General features: G+C 27.6%; 1 protein-coding gene across 11 annotated transcripts in view; it reads left to right on the forward strand.

The window, feature by feature from the left end:
• The window catches only part of LOC107442885 (coiled-coil domain-containing protein AGAP005037), a 330,755-nt gene that overhangs the window by 112,774 nt on the left and 199,554 nt on the right, over positions 1–18,427 (forward strand). For all 11 annotated transcript variants that reach the window (XM_071182301.1, XM_071182305.1, XM_071182308.1 and 8 more), the window contains exon 2: positions 14,064–14,117. The gene's annotated coding sequence lies outside the window, so the exon portion shown is untranslated. The remainder of the gene's footprint in view (positions 1–14,063; positions 14,118–18,427) is intronic.

Raw genomic sequence — 18,427 nt, forward strand, 5'->3', positions numbered from 1 at the left:
AAAAATCTGGATTAAATACCATTTTTCAAACTCAATTTTGCAAACTCTTTTGATATAAATTTGCTTAAAATCCAAACTATATATTTGTTTTGATTAGAAAAAAATAAGTATAATTTTTGTTCTGCAATAATCCTAGCTTAGTATGAATTCGAATAAAAAAATTAACTAATTAACATTAACTACTTGACTTTACTTTAATATTGTTTTTACCATAAACTTTGCTCAAACATAGTTTTCTTAAGTCAAAAAGAAATAAATAATGAAAATTCATGAAAACGACATTTTTAATAAAATTACTAAAATACAGAAATATTTAAATACCTAATTTTAGGCATATTTTAAATTAATTAAATTGTATCGCTTCTGAATTATAAATAATTACAATTAAATCAAGTATGTATTTTATGAATTTTAACTATTATTGTAGCAAATCTGTAGCAACCAAGCGATGCCCTGTGGTGTCACCTATGTCCTCACCACCGAGACTCAGTTCAAGTTCAGATATGAAACCTTAAACATGACTTTTCCCCTATCCCCGAGTTTTCTTAAATTTTAATTCCTTCTTTTACTTTTTGTTTAAGTGTAATTTATGTTTGTGTCTGTGGTTATTAATTAAAATTATTTATTAAGTGCACTTTTAGTTACTTTTGTCGTAATTTACAACGTATTTGAGCTAGCCGATATTCCGTTACACTACATAAATGGCGCCCAACGTGAGGCGCCAGTTGTAATAGACGCAAGATGATGAAATAAAAATATCATCACTATGAGCGCAATATTTTTAATTATAAAATCACATTAAACATTTAACAATAAAGAGTAAAAAAAACATAACATTAACTAACAAAAAGAACTAGAAAGTTTTTACTCAAAATGAGTAGGAAAAGGGGAACCAGGATGGTTCGCAGAGCTCGTCCTGCGTCATCTCATATTAAGTCAGAAAAAAATAGTTGTCGATATCGTTTTTTGGGATAAAGGGGTAGCGCCATCTAGTGCTACAAATAAACTACCCGTTACATCTATACATCTATACATAATAATAAACGCGGCTGTGTGTGTGTGTGTCTGTAATCACAGTATATCGCCCCAGAAGCCTCGCCCGGGCACGAAACTCGGCCCATAATTGTTTTTTGACATAATGAAGAAGTATTTTTTTTCTTTTTCAAAAATTTTGATTATTTATTTAGTTATCAGTCATTTTGTAAGTCTATGCTTTTCGTCTGCTTTTTCGTCTTCAAAGAGCCATATTCAAAAAACTATTAAAAAATGCATATACTTTTCCCCACTCTTATAAATGTATGCTAATGCGAACCTCACAATTGAAATATTAATTTTCGACAACTTAAACCAATAATATACGAAGGAATTATTAATTTAATTTATAAAGTTCGCATTAGTTTACACTTATTAAAGTGGAGAAAAGTTTAACTTTTGTATTAAAAATGTGGCAACATATTCGATACGTAAATAGAACGCTTCGCTTTGATATATTTGTCGCAGTTCATAATTGTTATAATAAGTTTTTCTTCTTCTTTCCACGCTCTATTTTTTTTTCTTAAGCGAAGACGATAATTTTTATAGCGATATTGTAGTACTTTGTACAACTAAAAATTCTTTTCACAACACTTTAAAAATATTTACTTTATTTTCTTTATATATACAGAGAACAGTCGACAAAGAATTCGATTAGGTTGAAAAACATTTCGCTAAAAAGGAACGAATTCCAAAAGAAAAAATAAACAACTTAAAGAATAAAAATGCTGATGCCAGCCAATTTTTGAAAGTTAACTTAGAAATAACAAACCAAACGATGTTAAATAACAAACCAAACGATGTTAACAAAATGACGTAGAAAGCGCAACTAGATCAAAATTATACAAGCACAACTAGATCAAATTATAATACCTGAGTGCTTGACGTAACAGATATAGAAATAGAATTTGATACCATAAAAAATTATATAGAAATAGAAATTGATACCATAAAAAATTTATTCGTTTTCGTGTTCTTTTCATGTATTTAGCATTTTAGTTTTTTTTTTTCTTAAGCGTTGTAGCTATATAATTTCAAACATCCTCAAGAGCTATAACACATCTGCAGCAGAACTGGATATGAAGACAAAATTGCTGGACAGGAACACTTTAATTGTCCACTAATCTTCAGATTTCCTGCTATGTTTTAAAAAACTTTATTTGTGAAAACCTTCAGAGTGGCGGACAGCTGGCCGCCTTAGGTGGCTAGTTATGAATATAGATAGTATACGTTATTTCCGTTATCAATATATATGTTTAGAATTTTTACCTAATTGTAAGAAATTAATATATAATCAAAAAGAAAAAAACATTATAAAAATTTAATATACCAGCCAGGAAAGCAAGATTGAAGACATCAAACTCCTTCAATTTTACAACAATGCAAAGTAACTGCAGTTTTTCTGCAGATTCATCAGAAAGTATACTTCTGAAACAATGACTGCATAATTACTTCAAATTTACTGCAGAATGACCACGGATTTAAAGTTTCAGTTTTTTCTAAATTTATGATTTTCAAGTGACCTCACTTAAACTACAGTAATTTTGTAGACAATAGCTAAAATTTTTTCGAAATAAATTACTGAGAAATTACTTCGCATTGGCTGCAAAATAACTGCAGAGTTTTTACAGTTAAGATTGCACTACAGAAAAGTTGCAGTTAACTCTAGAAAAACTACGAAATTACTTCAGTTCTGTAGAATAACTACAGTTTATTTTCAGCTGGGATATAGGTAATATAAATTCAAATAGAACTATATCTCATAATAAATATTACTTTTAATTTTGCTCCTATTTTTTTACTATTAATCTATAACTATTGTAAAATTCTAAATTATTTGCATTTTCAAATACTTTAATTAGCATTGTACTTTTAATTAAATATTAATTCTGCGTTTTCAATTTTGCCTCGAAAATTGAATTTGAAGAAAAGTGGTAAGAACTTTTATGCTAGCAACAAAGGAAAAATAGTTTGTATAATGTGATAAATACTTTATGAAATAAGAAGATAGTATTGATTCTGAATTCCAATTAAATAAAAGCTAAAAACAGGATAAAAACAGAAAAATTCAAAATGCTGCTTAATTTTTTTAAATATAATATTTTCCACTTTTTCTTTGAATGATATATTTATAATAAAATACATTGAACATCTGAAGATTCTGATTTGAATGAATGGATGTTGCAGACGTGAACTTTCATAAATTAAAGACATTCAACTTTATTAATAGAAAGCAATTTAAATAACAGCAATTATGGACTGTATGAACAATAATTTCGTAAATATCCTTTATAAAAGAAGTATAGAATGATATGAAATTAATTATCAAGAAATGTTTTGTACCAAAATTATACATCAAAAAAACTAAAACATGGATATAAATTTATTATATTAAAATAAAATGTTAAAACTTTAATATGAAATCTGAAAAAATTCTAAAACTCTTATCAGATATAATATATTCCCACATGCTTTGACAAAGATTCTAGCAAGGAATCAAATTTTTTTAATATTTCATAATCATCCACATTTATCACTTTCAATTTTAAAAAATTTTTTTGACAAATAATTTAAAAGAATAGTATATTTTATTAAAAAACGCTGAAAAACAGCTAATCTAAATGGAATGTGTATATAACACATTCAAAATAAAAGTATTTTCAAAATAAAAACAACAAAGTATATCTACTTACTGAAAAGTAAAACAGCGTCTTCTTCAGAAATACCGCTGTGAACTAAAAGTTGTTTTAATTCTTCTTAATTTTACAAATTAAATGACATATTCTCCAGAAAAAAAAGAATTAAACGTAAAATAAAAAGGAAGACATAATCTATTTAGATCACAGAACATAACAATTTTATTTAGATTTATTATTGTTTGCTTTTTAAAATAAAACGATAGAAATTCCAGCTTATATCTCGCACACAATTAAATAATAAATAAATCACTCAAGTTTGAGCTGAAAGCACTCAAATATTGCTTAATAAATACCACTCAAGTTTGAGTTAATGCAAAGCAAGAATTTCGCTCAAATAAGAATGTATTTCACTCAAGTGGAGTTAAAAAAATTTAACTCTTTTTTGAGTAGGGGAAATAACTCTTTCATTTTAAGAGAGTAAGTATTTAGACAATCACTTTTAATAATGAAGATAACACCAAACAAAAAGAAAAAACACAATTAAGCTTCAATCATTTTTTTTTACATCGTTAAGAAACTGAGTATAGAGAAATCTTAAAATCAACTGTCTTGCTGTTGGCGCTGCAGGCTCACCAAAACAGCAAGTATTGCGGGAATTCTTGACAAAGAGAGATTCAAAACAGTTTTGAAATTCAGAAAATAGCAAAATTTATCATGAATTTATCTGGAATTTATCGTTATTTATTTGTTTTCAATATAAATATCAATATTTTAAATAGCGTTTTTGCTATTATTATGAAAAAATCCAATGCTTTTTTTAAAAAAATAATTTACGTGTAATAATATAATTTCATTTCAAATAATTTTCGATAAAATAGTGATATAAAATAACGACACTTAAGGTGTAATGTCCCTTTTTACTAGAAAATATTATGCTTGAATCCTTTCAGTTATATTAATTTATTAAAGTGATTGAGTGATTTTATGGTAATTATTACCGTAAAAATTACGGTATATTAGATGTTGTGTTCTGTAACATCTGTTCTGTAACATTCTACGGGAAAAACTAGCGGTACCATGATTTCATGTACAATTTACCGTAATTTTATTCGTAAGTTTTTACAGGGCATTAAATATGTGTATTGCCTAAAATATATATATTTCCAAATTTAAAATTGTTACGTCACACGTCAGACATCGTATGAAAGGCATAAAAAAATAATGTAGAGAAATAACGCTAAATCCTTCAATATATTGAAGTTCAATAAGGTAAAAACGTAATTAAGTCTTATCTCAGAAATTACATGAAATTTTTTTGAAACATTGAAAAAAGAGTTGTTAGCACTGTTTTTTGTTCACAAAAAATTCAAAATATCCATGAAAATAGCCATCTTTGACTACTTTTAAAACAATTTCCGGATAAATGTCAGAAAAATCAATAAGTGAATATATGATATCACTACAATTATAAACTTCCAGGTTATTATACGTAAAATATCTATCTAGCATTTTCAAAATAGAAAGTATTAAACTCACATTTTATTAAAATGTTTTTATCTAGGGGAATGTTTTTATCTAATATTTCTTACTTAATAAGTAAGAAATATTAGATAAAAAACATTCCCCAGCACAAAAATAAATAAATAAAGTATTGCGTGATCTTATTCCGGATATCTATATTTTATTTTCCTTCAATTCATACGTTTTCAAGAGGTAACAGCATCTGCAGTTTCCGTAAATTCTGAAACGAAATTGTTCTGTTTGAGTTTGACCATTTTTCAAGAAACTGGTTATGTTTTGCTAGACGTAGAGCTTTTTTTTATTTTTAAGGAAACAAAATATCTACAGAATGAGATTAAAATGCGGTTTCTTTTTGCAAAGGAGTATTATTCTTTTTAAGAATGTTTAAAATAATATTTATGTGCTTTATAACATTAGAGCTTATTGTTTTATCTACTGTCGTCCAGCATACTTGTTTAGAATATAGCTGGATCACTTGAACTCTTTTTAAAAAGAGAAATAAGGATTTACTAAAAAGTTTTGAAATATAAATGCTTATCTTGTATATAGTTAAATTCAGAACTGGTATTTATACTGTCTGCAAAAATGTTATTTAAATAGATGTTTCTAAAAATTATATACTATTTAAATACTATTTTTAATCAAATGAATGGATTTAAAGAAACATGTAGTAATTTTTACTCTTCCAAAAAACAAATTGACAAACTCTATCAAAATTTTATAAAAAAAAAAAAAGAAACAATGGATACCTAACTTATGTAAGTAAATTTTATATAACCATTGAGTTAATTGCATGTTACTATAAAAATATTTACTAAGAACTTCCTTGTTAACTTATATATTTTTACCATGCGCAAATCCATTTCGGGAGAATCCATGGCTAAAATTATGCGCAAAACGGGCAATTTAAGTTCCTTTCTTTCTCTCTCTCTCTCTTTTTTTAAAAAAAATTTTAGTTTTCTGAAATAGTTAATATTGTGTAATTAAATATCAATCTTATTGTTTAAAGTCTCCAGTACAATATTACCTTGCGCACATCCAGTTTTGGTCAAATCTTTGGCAACTAACAAATCAAACGTGCTTCAGTACTGCAATAAAACAAAGGCCCTCTATTTACGCTTTTAACTCAATTTGCTCAATTCAGCAAAATATGAAAACAGAGCGCAAATTGAGATCTCTGTTTTCATATTTTGTTAACTGCCAATCTTATTACATTTTTCTGTACAAAGTTCATTTTAATTCGCTACTTGCTTTATAGATTTCATTTTGTGTTTTGTTCTATTTTTTTCTTTACATTTTATTTCCCGTTTTTTACGTGATATTTATTACCTAATGTGTTCTATATCGTTTAAAAAAGAATTTGAGTGCTCCTTACACTATTGTGTTGGCATATTTTGATATTGATATAATATTAGAAAGCACTACTTTTTGCGGACATAATCGTACGAGCTGATGAAGAGATTAGGTCTTTTTTTTACGGATTTTTATTTAAAAAAAATTTTAAATTTTTTTTTATTGTGTTATTTTGTTTTATTTTTAATATATATGAATATTTGTATAGATAAATATATAATTGTTAACGGGTAAGCAACCGGAACTTTATTTCATCAATTAGACCTACCTAAGGCAGCCACTTAGTTTCTTACTAATGGGTATATATTATAGCCGAGAGGGTGAATCTATAAACCTCACACTCAACGATAGGACTTCGAATCCCAGCGTTGACACAACAATATTTCCTCCATTCCCTTTCCTCATGAAGAATATTATACACTCCCCTATTTGTGACCCCGGGGTATTAGAATGCGATACTCTCATTAACGCATAGATGATAGCACCATAAAGCTGCTAAACTAACTCCAATATCCAGCTAAATTCCCTTTCTATGATTTTGAAAACCTGCTAGTTGTAAAAGGTTACAAAACCATATAGTTTTGCATCGATGGTTTTTAATCATTCTAATTATAATATTTCCTACATTCCTTTCCCCTCAAAGTGTGTCCTGCCCTCTCCATTTGTGACCCTGAGCAATTAGAATACGATACTCATATTCACACATAGATGGCAGCACCACAAAGCTGATAAATTATCCCTAATGTCCAGTTAAATTACTTTCTTCCCGTTTTGAAACCATGCTGGTTATAAATTATTAAAGAATCGTGTAGTATTCATGATTTTTTATCCATATTCACTGTTAACGGTTTCAAACCCGTAAATGTGAAAAAAATGCTCCTTGTCGTAAACTTTATTATTAATTGGTGACAGACTGCAACCGGTTATTTTACAATAATTTTAGAATGAAGATTCTTACAGAGTAGGATCAAGTCCTCAAACGTTCAATTTCAAAAGCATTTATAGAATATTGCAAAAAATTGTTTAATTTATAACTTAATAAGCTTGAAAATAAGAAAATTAAAATGGGATAGAATTATATAAAAATAATCCAATCTTTAAAACAAATATTTATTGAAATGAATTATTATCATATTGTAAGTAATTAAATCCTCTGAAAATTCATTAATGGAATTATTAATTAATTAAAATCTAACGAAATAAATTGCAAACTAATTTCTCTTTTGAGTATTTCTTTTTTTAAAGAATGCATTAGAATAACCAAAAATAGATTTTAACAATAGATTTTTAATATTTAAACTTGTTTTTATCTTACCTACATAAAAAATTTAAAACCAAAAATAAATCTTTATTGAAATTAATTATCATCATATAGGAATTAACAACGGACAACCCTTCACTAATTGAAATTTTTTAATTTCTTCATATACTATTTCCTTATTTAAATTAATTAATTTCAAAGCAATGATCAATAAATAAAGTTAAGCAATTATAATATTGTTAATTAAAAAAGTTTTCTCCGAAAAGTTCTTAATAATTCAATTCATAAGAAATTTATTAAATACCGTGAAACATTAACAGTATTTCTGCTTTCAAATTAAGAAAAATTAAAATAATAAAATTAAAACGCAATGAAAATAAATAAAAGGATTAGACTTTCAAAACCAGAAATAAATTTCTTTTTAGCAAAACTACAAAGATTACTAATTTGTAATACTTTTTTTTCTTTACAGCATTTATTATTCATTTTATTCAAATTCATATTTTATGATTGTGTAAAAAGAGGAGCTTTATGTTGAGTTAGTACACAAAGAGCTCTTAATGCTTTTAAAAACATGAAATAACAGAAAACAGGGATTAATTCAATTTTAAAATAAAGTGAAAGAACTCTCTTATTTATTTGAATACCATAAGAATACTTTCTTGAATAGAGATTTTTAAAATGCTTTTAACAATATCATTAAGGATTGTTCTCTTCTTGAAACTGGATTTATTTGTAAGTCATTTGAATATTTAATGGAAAGAGTTTTCATTTAAATAACAAATTCTTTATAAGTTATTTAAATTTGCACAATTAACAACGTTCTTCTTTATTGAATGAATGGTTGATATATGCTTCTTCTTCAGGATTTCTTTTACATTCTATAAAAACGGAAAACAAGTTTTAATCTTAAAAATCACTTTATGCATTTTTTTTCTATTACAGATTATTAAAAAGATTAAGAATGCATCTTTTATTTTATTAAAAAAGATCGTGCAAGATTTCTTTAAAAGACATTTTTAACGTTATTTATAGAATATTATTTTATTTCCAATAATATTTTGATGATGTACTGCAAAAAATGGATGCTCAAGTTTCAGGAAACTTTCTTTGTTTTTGACAAAATCATTTTCTGGTATAAGCTCTAAGCAAACGAAAGTGTGACTCTAAGAGTGACGTAATAACTAACACTACTTTAAGGCAAGGAATTTTGACAAAACTAAAAAAAAAAACATTCCATAGTTATTTATAGTTATAGATAGTTATTTTCTAAAAAACAAAAAAAAAAAAAAAACTTTTAGTACTTAATGTATCTAACTTTTCTCCACCTTATTGTGGGCTCCATGTAGGACAACACAAAGAGTGCAGAGATTCTAAACATGCTCAAAGTCTTCATTCTAGTAAAGATCTAGTTCATCACAGGATGGTCATTCCAGTTAATCCACAATACAGTGGAATGAGGTTTCGAGTTGAAGAAACATTTTCGTCATACATTTGAGAGTTCGCATTTTGTCAAAAATCATGTGATTTCCTGGCGAAATGATTCTAAAAATTAACGAAATACGTTATGATATCTGAATCGTAAAAAAGAGTCATATAACTGAGAGTGTGATAAAGGTATCAATTCATTTCGTTAGCGTAAAGAGAATTATATTGTAAGAGAGTAAGTTATAAATAAGGAGAATAATGCTTCAATAACTCACTAAGCATAACTCTCAAAACGCAATGTTGAGTGTTCCATAATGGCTACCCTTACTGGGTTTTTAGATGCCTTGTCAAAAAAGAAATAAAAAATTAAGTATATTAAAAATCACATATTAATATAATCCTGTATAACTGAAGAAGTAACAAACATGCCATCGAAATCACTAGTAAGAAATTTTGAGCGAAAAACAAGACAGAAAATCTGTTTGATTTCAGAATAAACAGTGAGAAATCAAAAGACGATTATTCGAAACTCCACTGAACTTTCTAAAGCAGTAAACTGGTTTTGAAGTTTTTGTAATTCGACAGTAATTCGTTCGACAGTTGGTTAGTAATTCTACAGATTTGTGTAATTTGTCTCATTTTTTTTATTTAATTTTTCCATTTAATTGTTTATTGATCCAAAATCCCTAACGTAGAAGTGTATGTTTTACTTTTCTAAGGATTTAATTTACATACATTAAGGAAAATTATTAGGAAGCACCTTGTGGAATCACACGAGGAAAAAAATTCTAGTAAAATTTCTATATGCCATGCTATGGGATATTATGATTAAAGTACGAAATTTTATCATTTTGACCCAATTTTAACACACATTGCAAAAGCATATTTTATTGCTAATTTTACCAACTCGCTTCTGGAAAAATTACTGAGTTATTTAGTGTTCCCATAAAGAGGGAAATACGGTAAACTTTACCATTTTCTGGTTGGCTTGACCATAATTTTTTTCCCATTGTGAGGAGTAAAAGTTTCAAAACCGTTGAATACTTTATATTTTATTGTATTTTCTGACTTCTACAATCAGATTAGAAAACATATTCTCATTAAAAAGGAAAAAAGCAGATAGATAAAGCTAAATGTAATAAATGAGAGATGTCTGAGATAGAAAAATAAAATAATTGTTTGTGAAAAAAATTATTAAGGCAAATCTGCAAATATTAACAAAAAACATCCAAAGAATAAATAAAACTAAAAACAAAAAAAAGGCACTTTTATAGTTAAAAAGTAATTATTTGCAACCGTTAATTAAGGCCATAAAATACAATAACAGAAAGCTGCTTTTTTATTTACCATTTATCTCCTAAATCAATCAAGTAGGCAACATAAATTCAATATCATACTCAATCTCTATGGATCAAGCATTGTTTTTAATCCAAATTTATTTCCCATTCTTCAAATGCTGCCCAGTCTTGGTTTCTGCTTAAGTGATGGACCTACTCCGTGAGGGGGCACGTTCTGCGGTTTTGATCGATGACCGGACTCTGACGTCACGAAACGGGATTGCCGGATACGTGCTCTTTACTCTCTCTGTCAGAACCAATGATAGTGGGTCCATCAAATCCACGGATAAGATTTTAGGGTGACATTGTTTAACACCTTGAATCACGGTCAATTTAATGGAGATAAACGGGGTGGACGATATTGGTCCGGTAATGGAAGATGAAGGTTGTGTTCTTGTAAAGGATTATTTTAAAGCATAGGTATTTTTTATTTTTATTTCTTTTCCTCATGTTAATTTGAGAGAGTTTAGAACTGAAACCTGTTGAAATAGTTATCCTTGAATGAAGGCAGTTAAAATAAAATGAACCTGGTGTTGGTAATTTATATTTAAGTCATTTTGGGTGTGAGATTAAAGAAAATGGGGATATAGGAACTTCGTGAAATTGTTATCCATGAATGAAAATAAAATGTATGAGATGATAGTGATTTATAGAGGGAAGTTTTCGTTTTTCTTATTTTTGTGAGTTTCTGAAACTTTTAGTAAACTTTGAAGCTGTTGAAAAAGATATTGATGAAAGGAAACAATTAGTATGAAACGGGTGTCAAATGAAATTATTTTATATTTGTAATATTAATTTAAATGTTTTATATTTGTAAGTTTCTAAAATTTTTAGAAACCTAGAAACTATTGCAATAGACATTGAGGAATGGAAGCAATTAGTATGAGACTGGTGTCATTTAAAGTTATTTTGTTTTTGGGAGTTTTTAAAATTTTTAGTAAGCCTAGAAACTGTTGAAATAGATATTGATGAAAGGAAACAATTAGTATGAAACGGGTTCAAATGAAATGATTTTATTTTTGTAAGATTAATTTGAATGTCTTATTTTTGCAAGTTTCTAAAATTTTTAGAAACCTAGAAACTATTGCAATAGACATTGAGGAATGGAAGCAATTAGTATGAGACTGGCGTCATTTAAAGTTATTTTATTTTTGGGAGTTTTTAAAATTTTTAGTAGGCCTAGAAACTGTTGAAATAGATATTGATAAAAGGAAACAATTAGTATGAAACGGGTTCAAATGAAATGATTTTATTTTTGTAAGATTGATTTGAATGTCTTATTTTTGTAAGTTTCTAAAATTTTTAGAAACCTAGAAACTATTGCAATAGACATTGAGGAATGGAAGCAATTAGTATGAGACTGGCGTCATTTAAAGTTATTTTATTTTTGGGAGTTTTTAAAATTTTTAGTAAGCCTAGAAACTGTTGAAATAGATATTGATTATTGAAAATAATTAGTATATTATGAACGTAATAAGAAAAAGCGTTAGCATATTTATCGCCTTTTATTTTTTTTGTGTCTAATTATGAAATTCTTAATAATATTAGAATCTCATGAAATAGATATCAATGAATGAAAACATAATAGATGAGATGATTGCGATGAAAGAATATTGATAATGTGTAGTGTTTTTATTTTTGTCAGTTTTTGAAATTTTCAGTAATAATAAATATTGCCGAAACAAATATTGATGAATGAAAACAATCAGTATGATCTGCGCGTTTTAATTATAATGTTTTAATAATAATTTATTGTCATTTTGTTTTGCGAGTATCTGAAATTTTTTGAAATATAATCTGATGAAATAATATCAATAAAAAGAAATTAAATGCATAAGATGAACGTGATAAAAATAGATTAATAATTTTCGAATATACTAATTTTCTAATTTTCTGAAATTTTCAGCAATATTTAATGACGTGGAAATCGATATTAATTAATAAAAATAATTAATGTAAGAATAATGTGATTAAAGAAAGTTGATAATTTCAAATCATTTCAATTTTGTGAGTTTCGGAAATGTTCACTGTCATTAACCTGTTTAAATAGATATTGATGGATGAAAACAATTAGTTATATTATGAGCGGGATGAAAAAAAAGATTAAAATATTTATGTCCTTTGTTTTTAGTCCGCCTCTGAAATGTTTAGGAATTATGAAATACATTAAAATAGAAGTCGACGAAAAAACTAATTACTACGAGATGATCGTGATTAAATAAGGTTGACGTATTTAAATCATTTTATTTTTAAGTTGTAAGCTTTTAAATACCAGTAAAAGCTTTCATTTTTTTCCAATTCACTGTTAATTAAAGGGTTTGTTACGGAAATTACTCTTGATTTACCAAATCTAACGCTATCGTTTGGTCGAAAAATTGTCATCAATAAATACAAACTCAGTGAAGATAAGGCTTAAAATTTTATATGTTATCAAAACAAATGTCAGATAACAATGGAATTATATAAATACTCAAACTTTAAATATCCTTAAAATAATACTCATTTAAAGCATTTTTTTATTGGTGTAAAAATCATTCGGAAAAAATAGCTTTAAAATACAAATTTTTGCGACGAAAATGTTTAAAAAAATATTCCTGACGAAATATTTTTAAATCCTTTTTAAATATTAAAAATGCTGAAATGTTGCATTTTAAAAATTGAATGCATTTTTAAATATGCATATTATCAAATACCCTGCTCATTATTCGATTGAAACTTGAGGAATGAAAAAAGATATATTTCCCCCCTTCTTGAAATAAAGGAAACATTATCAGATTTTTTGAATGCGCATAAAAATGACACTCACAATGTTCTGCATTTTGCATTAAAGTAGAAAAAAGATATTAAGATAATTGCTTGAAATAGTATTTATTTATATAAGTTTAAAAAAATAAATCTTTCTTTTTGAGCTTGGAAGATAATGCATAAATAAGGGATTATTTGTAGTCAAAATGATGAGAAAAATAATCATTAATAAGTTCTTAAAATCTTTTTTAATCAAATTTGTTTTTCTTCTATGTAAATGTCAAGATTTAATCAAGACATCAGCCGTAAAAATAAAAAGGTGATAATGAGATAAATAAATGTCACGAGAAATTAAGATTGCCATTTCAAAAAACGCATTTTTCGTGTTAATATTTCATAAATATGAGTTTTAATTTTTTTAATAAACAACATTGCAATTTTTATATGCAATTTTAATCCCATTTCAAAAACTTTAAAAAAATATTATTCAGTTATTTTACGATGTGTTTATTCAGTACCGTAATAATATTTAAAGAGCTTATTAACAATATCAAAAAGCTAATTCTCTAAAAAAAATACTTTGGAAAAATAAAAAAGGTAAATTATGAAAGATACGATTTTTACAGACCTTATTGAATTTATGTTTGTCGCTTGAGAGTATAAGACCATGTTGATTATATTTCACAAAATTTACATTATTAATTTATAATAGTCAGAAGTTCTGATAATACATTTTTCTAATTACAGTCGCAGTGCTGATCACTAGTTGAAGCCCCTGTATCTCCAAGAAGAGCTTGAATGGTGAGTAAAGTGGCATAATTATGATTTGATTTAATCAATAAATTAATTACAATATTAATTACAATTTGAGAAACCTCAAACACTTCTTATTTAAAATAATTCTGGGAAAGGTGTCCAATTACGAAAGATTAAAACTTTAATTTTAGAATGCAAAAGTAAAGGATAAAAAACAATTTTTTTTCTATTCGATGAGACTGAATTAGATATCCTTATTATTTTAGTATTTTTTGTACTTTATATTATTATTAGGTATATACTTTATTATTATTAGATGTATACTTTATTATTATTAGTTAGACATTTTATTTTATTTAGTTACCATAACCTTATTTTTTGTCGTCATATACAAAAAAGCCTGATATACCCCAATTTTTACAGAAGTAATTTCCATAGCCGAATGATTCATTGAATCATTCAAACTAAAATGATTATGGTATAAAATGGTAAAAGATTATGGTATAATATTTTGTGGTAAAAATGAATTTTACAATAGAATATATTTGACAGATATTGCACTCAAATCCTTGGTATTTAATACCGTAATTTCATCCTGATTTTTTTTTTAAATGAAAGGAAAACAATGCTGATTCAAGTGAAGCAAAGTAGCGAAAATAATGCATGATTTGTTTCTTTATCTAAATTGTAAATGAAATTCGAATTTGGTGAGGCATAGATGACAGAATAGTTAAGAGTTCAAAATATCATATGTGGTGTAAGTCAGGTGAACTGGCTCTGAATGCTTGTTTGCAATCACTTGCTTGTAGATTTTTATGCAAGTCATAAGTTTAAAAATTCCATTTGAAGATTAGAAGATCACCCTGCATTCAGGTTAGGAATACATAGTGAAAATCTCTCATAAAAAATTGCACCATACTTGCAAGAAAGAAACTTCGGCTCATCAAAGTTCTTACATACTTTGGTTTGGATATTTTGGATCCTTTTAAATTATAATAATAACACTAGATTTGCGTGCAGACTATGCACTTTTTAAGAAATTAAAAAATGTTCGGAAGAAACAATGTCCTCCTCTTCAATGAATATGAAAAAATAGCCAGTATGCTACTTTGCCAGTATGTAAAAAAAGATCAAGATTTTGCTTATGATAGGCAGATAATGTAACAGCATGGTATTAAAAACCATATTTTGCTCTTAATTTCACCAAAAAGTCATTACCAAATCGTTACGGAAAAACTATCATGCTTTTTGGTGTTCCCATTCAACCAGGAATACGGTAAGTTTTACCATACTCTGGTAGATTTGACCATATCTTTTCCTTCAGTGTACTTTCAATTTAACAGTATTTTTATTCTAACACTTATATTTAAAATATTTGTCCCGTTTATTGCCGGACTCTGTGAAAATTCGGCACTCAGGGGGCCAATACTTTAAACCGTAAAATTTTACGGAACAAATAAAATCTGATATGCCATAATTTTTACAGTAATATTTACTAAACCACTGCATTTAAATGAATATTGATGTAAAAATTATGATATAGGACTTTACTGTACAAAATAATTTTACGGATGCAACACTCACGTTTCCAGTACTTTTTTCAGTAGTTTTATTCTGAATTTTTTACAGTGTAGGTTCTCCAAAAATTCGAATGCATCTCTACTGTAATTGAATACCATATATTAAGCATAGGCGAAGAAAGAACAATAAATAATACGAAGGACTTCAGATAATATTAAAAATACATTTCACTATTTCAAAACTTCTTTGATTCTGTTTTATCTTCAATTTTAATACTTCCTGTCAAAGAGAATAGAAATAGCAAAATATCCTATCGGGTCTCGGAATCTCGATAGAATCTCCCTCCCCGAAACTTTAACCGCCATCTTATTGCTCTTTTGACTTTCTCAAAAAACTGCTCCAGTCTCTAGGCTGCCGGAATTTATCTTCTACTCAGCGCCTTTTCCGATTTTTTCCTGCCTTCCGGAAACAGAGAGAAAGACCGAGTCGAGAAAAGATTTTCCCAAAAAAAGGAAAAAAGGTTTTTGGAAAACAAGAATGTTGAACCTTTTTTTTTATTTATTCATTTCAAAAACACCTTCACACTTAAAGAACAGTTCTCGAATATCGAAGGATGTAAAAATAAAGTCTTAAAATATCAGACTCTGGAGATTTGAAGAAGGTTCTGAAGAATATCTATGAAGAAGAATGACGTTTATTTGAATACATATTCATATCAGACTGTGAATGTTTGACATATATACATATACTAAAAGGATTCTATTGATAATTATTACTTTTGAAATCGTATTTGTCTTTTTGAGAAACTAGTTTTTTCCTAGTTCAGAAGCTCCTTTTTTAGTCAAAATACTCAGCACCAATTCCGATTTATATTTGTTTAAAATTTTCTCGATTAATAAAATAAATTTCAAAAATGTATTTGTGCAGAGTTGGAAATCTCTTGGAAAAATGGTAAAATAAATATTTATTTAATTGATATTTTACCTTATTCAAACAAAACTGTTAAATAACCATAAATGAAAAGGTATTCAAAATGTTAACTGTGAGAATTTCCGTTTATTAACTACTTTCTCCTTATATGGTACCTTACCACTGAGTACCTTACAGCTGGGTACACATTATAGCTGAGAGGGCTAATCTATCAATATCATTACCGATAAGTCGCAGTGTTCACACAACAATATTTTCCCCATTCCCTTCAACGCACGAAGAGTTTCTAGTGTCCTGCTCTCCACAGCTTGTGACCCTGAACCATTAGAATACAATATTCTCATTCACGCATAGATGGCAGCACTAGAAAGCTGCGTATTACAGTAAAATCTAGTATTCCCCATCTCTTATGATAGGCGAAAAAACCAGATACTCTAATTTAGTGATGGGGAAACTACGGCCCGCGGGCCAAGTCCGGCCCGCGGAAAGGTTTAATCCGGCCCGTTTAAGAGTGCCGTCGTGAGAATGTTTGAACGCGTTCTTACTTCGTAATGTGACGACCCGCATAAAAACTACCTGCGGCGATATTCAAAACACAATAGTATTCTGGACAAATCCATCCGACCTAAACAGATGACTCATCTTCGCTCGAAACTCACAGACACTCTGTATTATTCAAAAGTTCGTTGGTTAAGTGCTGGAAAAGTATTTGAAAGAATTTGGGATTTAAAAGACGATATTGTGAATTTTCTTCTTGATAAAGACATTTATAATCAATTTGACGTCTTAGAAAACGAAACGTGGCTTTCTGATTTCGCTTTTTTCACAGACCTCCTCGTACACATGAATATACTTAATCTCAAATTGCAAGGGAAAAATCAGTTTCTTCACGATATTTGGCAATACCTGAAAAGTTTCAAATTACAGTTATTATTATTTGCTAATCAGATCTCTAAATCTGATTTTTCTCATTTTCCAAGAATACAATCTTTAAAATTCACTATATCAAACAATAAGATTAAAAAATACGAAATTAATTTGAAAAAACTATCTTCAGAATTTGAAAGGAGATTTCAGGACTTTAGAAAAATTGAGACCCCATTCAATGTTAATTACGAAGAAGTTGATGCAAAATTTCAACTTGAGTTAATAGAACTGAACTGTAATACTCTCCTGAAATAAACTTTTCATACAGTACCATTACTAGAATTTTATAAAAATTTAAGTCCAGAAAATTTCCCAAATCTAATTACTCATGCAATGAAGATAATGACAATGTTCGGCTCATCTTATATATGCGAACAAATCTTTTCAACAATGAAGCTTAGGAAAACTTCTTTAAGAAACAGAATTACAGATGAGCACCTGTCATCAGTTTTAAGAATTTCTGCTTCGCAAATGGAACCGGACTATGATGAAATTTTGAAGAAACAGTCTCAATTTCATTTTTCTCATGCACCATCAACCAGTAATGACACCAGAAAATAAAGTGATAATACTCAAGAACATCAAGAACTACACTAAATTCATTTTATATTTTGTGTTTATAATTTTCTTACCTTTTGCTTTTTTACTATTAAAATAATAAGTGTATGTAATAATATATGCATATGTTTATAGAACATATAAATTTTTTAACGATTAAGCATTACTCTTTGGCCCGCTACGATTGTCTAGTTATTACAAATGGCCCGTCTTAAAAAAAGTTTCCCCACCACTGCTCTAATTAAACGACATTCTAAGTTTCATTTGAGAAAACGACTCAACAACAACCTAATTCCAATGCCCGTTACCTAATTAAGAGCCTTGCTTCAATTTCCAGTTAAATTTCTTTTTTTACGGATTTGAAGCCATGATAGTTGTAAATGGTTTTAAAAAAGGAATTTTTGTGATCATGATCTTAA

Source organism: Parasteatoda tepidariorum, chromosome 4 (assembly GCF_982258835.1).
Source record: "Parasteatoda tepidariorum strain Cologne lab strain chromosome 4, Ptep-v5.0, whole genome shotgun sequence".
Taxonomy (NCBI): Eukaryota; Metazoa; Arthropoda; class Arachnida; order Araneae; family Theridiidae; genus Parasteatoda; species Parasteatoda tepidariorum.